Source organism: Micromys minutus (assembly GCF_963924665.1).
Source record: "Micromys minutus genome assembly, chromosome: 5".
Classification (NCBI taxonomy): Eukaryota; Metazoa; Chordata; class Mammalia; order Rodentia; family Muridae; genus Micromys; species Micromys minutus.
Window position 1 is genome coordinate 53586573 of NC_137974.1, and position 3780 is coordinate 53590352.

A 3780-nucleotide genomic window follows, 5' to 3' on the forward strand; every position below is an offset into this window, starting at 1 on the left:
TTTAGTCCCTGGGAGATCTGGGGGGTCTGGTTAGTTGATATTGTTCTTCCTATGAGGTTGCAAACCCCTTCAGCTGCTTCAGTCCCTTCTCTAACTCCTCCATTGCGGTCCCTGAGCTCAGTTCGATGGTTAGCTGCAAGCATCCTCATCTGTATCAGTATGGCTCTGGCAGAGCCTCTCAGGAGACCTCCATATCAGGCTCCTGGCAGTAAGCACTTCTTGGCATCAGCAATAGTGACTGGGTTTGGTGGCTGCATATGGGATGGATACAGGTGGAACAGTCTCTGGATGGCCTTACCTTCAGTCCCTGCTCCTGTTTTTCCTTAGACAGGAGCAATTCTGAGTTAAAAATTGAGAAGGGTGGGTGGCCACATCCCTCAACCGGGGTCCTTGCCTAACCGCTTTTTAAAAAATCATTAACAATAACTTTATTTTCTAGCAGGTCATTTTTCTACTGCTTCAGTATTTTCCTCTCAGAGAACACACATTTTAGAACTGGATCACGAGGCCCTTTCTCTTCTTGTCGCCTCCCAGTTCAAAATGCTTGCATGCCTTAATGGCCAGCATCCTCTTGGATCTGCAGTTGGGGCTCAACACACTCAAGCCTGAGGACAATCTTTGTGGTTTTGGCCTTCTTTCGAAAAATCGGCTTTGTCTGCTCACCGTAGCCACTCTGCTTCCGATCGAAGCGCCGCTTGCCTTGGGCAGACAGGGAATCCTTGCCCTTCTTATACTGGGTCACTTTATGATGCTGACGCTTGCCACATTTCTTACAGAAAGTCCTTCGGGTTTTAGGTATGTTGACCATAGTTGCAGTAGAAGTGTCTGCGATGAAGACAAGAGACCTGCGGTGATGCCTGCCTCAACCGCAGGCACCTAACCTCTTGATAAAGTCTCTACAGGTTCTCCCTCTCCTTTGTTGGGCATTTCGGCTAATCTCATCCCTGTTGGGTCCTAGGAGCTTCTTGCTTTCCTGGCATCTGGGACTTGCTGGTGGCTACCCTCAGTTCTCCATCCCCCATTGCTACACACCTCTGTTCAATTTCCTCCTGGTCTCCTCTCATACCTAATCTTGCCTCCCTCCCATTCCTCTCTTCCTCCCAAGACCCTCCCACCCTCTACCTCCTGTGAGGAATTTGTTCCCCCTTCTAAGAAGGACTGAGGCACCCACATTTTGGTCTTCCTTCTTGTGCTTCATACGGTCTGTGAGTTGTATCTTGGGTGTTCTGAGCTTTTGGGCTAATATCCAGTCAATGATTTTGTTTTTTAATTGAACAACTTTATTTAAAAAAAACAAAGATACGTGCACAGATTTTAAAAGCATTTTTTGCATAAAAGTATATGAATACATTTTTGTCAGTACTTGATTGTTTTTAAAGTTTTGATAGTATGCATTAAAATCTTACTAGTTACAATGAGCATAAAGTACATATAAAAGAAGATGTAACCTGGAAATAGTCAAAGTTTTCTTGATGTGTAAAGATTAAGAATAATAGTTTTTCATTTTCATTTTTTTTTAGCGTTTGTTTTTCTTGAACTTCATATAGTCTGTGAATTGTTTCTGGGGTGTTCAGAGCTTTCTGGGGTTAGTATCCAATTATCAGTGACTGCATATTATCTCTGTTCTTTTGTGACTGGGTTACCTCACTCAGGATGATATTCTCTAGATGCATCTTTTTCTTGAGAATTTCATAAGGGTATGGTTTCTGATAGCTGAGTAGTACACCATTGTGTAAATATACCAAAATTTTTGTATCCATTCATCTACTGAAGGACATCTGAGTTCTTTCCAGCTTCTGGCTATTAGAAATAGGGCTACTATGAACATTGTGGTGCATGTGTCTTTGCTGTATATTAGAGCTTTCCTGGGGTATATGCCCAGAAGTAGAATAACTGGGTCTTCAGGTTCATAGAATTACTATGTCCAATTTTCTGAGGAACCACTAGACTGATTTCCAGAGTGGTTGTATCAGTTTGCAACCCCACCAACAGTGGAGGAGTGTTCCTCTTTCTCCTCATCCTTGCCAGAATCTGCTGTCATCTGAATTTTTGATCTTAGCCATTCTGTTTGGTATGAGGGGGAAACTCAGGGTTGTTTTGATTTGCATTTCCCTGATGACTAATGATGTCCAGTACTTCCTTAGATGCTTCTCAGCCATTCCATATTCCTCAATTGAGAACTTTTTGTTAAGCTCTGTACCCCATTTTTTAATAGAGTTGTTTGATTCTCTGGTGTCTAACTTCTTGAGTTCTTTGTATACCTTGGATATTAGGCCTCTATCTGATGTGGGGTTGGTAAAGATCTTTTCCCACTCTGTTGGCTGCCGTTTTGTTTTCTTGACAGTGTCCCTAGCATTACAGAAATGTTGCAATCTCATTAAGTCCCGTTTGTGATATTTGACCTTAGAGCATGAGCCATTGGTGTCCTGTTCAGGAAATTTTCTCCTGTGCCTATGTGTTCTAAGGTTTTCCCTACTTTCTAATCATTTCGGTGTACCTAGTTTAATGTGGAGATCTTTGATCCGCTTGCACTTTAGCTTTGTACAAGGAAATAAGAAAAGGTGTATTTTCATTCTTCTGCATACTGAGTGCAAGTTGGACCAACACCATTTGTTGAAGAGGCTGTCCTTTTTCCATTGAATGTTTATAACTCTTTTGGCAAAAATCAAGTGACCATATATGTGAGGGCTCATTTCTAGATTTTTTTATTCTATTCCATTGATCCACATGCCTAACTCTGTACCAGTATCATGCAGTTTTTAGCACAATTGCCTTGTAATATAACTTGAGGTTAGGGATGGTGATTCCAGCAGATGTTTTCTTATTGTTGAGGATGTATTTCTCTATTCTAGGTCTTTTGTTATTCCAGATGAAATTGCACATTGCTCTTTCTAACTCTATGAAGAATTGGGTTGGAATTTTGATGGGCATTGCTTTTGGTAAGATGGCAATTTTTAAAATGTTCATCTTTCCAATTCATGAGCATGAGAGATCTTTCCATTTTCTGAGATCTTCCTCGATTTCCTTCTTTAGAGATTTGAAGTTCTTGTCATACAGGTCCTTCACTTGCTTAGTTAGAGTCACACCGAGGTATTTCATATTGTTTGTGACTATTGTGAAGGGTATCTTTTCCCTAATTTCTTGATTCTCATGTTTGTCCTTTGAGTAGAAGAAAGCTACTGATTTGTTTGAGTTAATTTTATATCCAGCCACTTTGTTGAACTTGTTTATCAGCTGTTGAAGTACTCTGGTTGAATTTTTGGGGTCACTTACATACACTATCATGTCATCTGCAAACAGTGATATTTTTACTTCTTCCTTTCCAATTTGTATCTCTTTGATTTTCTTTTGCTGTCTAATTGCTCCAGCCAGGACATCTAGTACTATTTTGAATAGTTAGGGGTAGAGTGGGCAACTTTGTCTAGTTCCTGATAGTAGAGGGATTGCTTCAAGTTTCTTACCATTACGTTTGATCTTGGCTATTGGTTTGCTGTATATTGCTTTTATTATGCTTTAGGTATGGGCCTTGGATTCCTGTTCTTTCCAGGACTTTTAACATGAAGGGGTGTTGGATTTTGTCAAATGCTTTCTGAGCATCTAGTGAGATGACTATGTGGTTTTTTTTTTTTTTTTTTTGAGTTTCTCTATATGGTGTATTACATTGATGGGTTTTTGAATATTAAAACATCCCTGCATCCCAGGGATGAAGCCTAATTGATCATGGTGAATGATCATTTTGATGTGTTCTTGGATTCAGTTTGCAAGGATTTTGTTGAATAT

The 3780-nt window shown here is 40.2% G+C and overlaps 1 pseudogene across 1 annotated transcript; it reads right to left on the bottom strand.

Annotated features, from left to right (window-relative positions):
- Nucleotides 1-489: 489 nt before the first annotated feature.
- On the bottom strand, nucleotides 490-808 carry LOC308420741 (large ribosomal subunit protein eL42-like; annotated as a pseudogene). Its single transcript has one exon. The product of its transcript is annotated as a large ribosomal subunit protein eL42-like (transcript).
- Nucleotides 809-3780: the final 2972 nt, after the last annotated feature.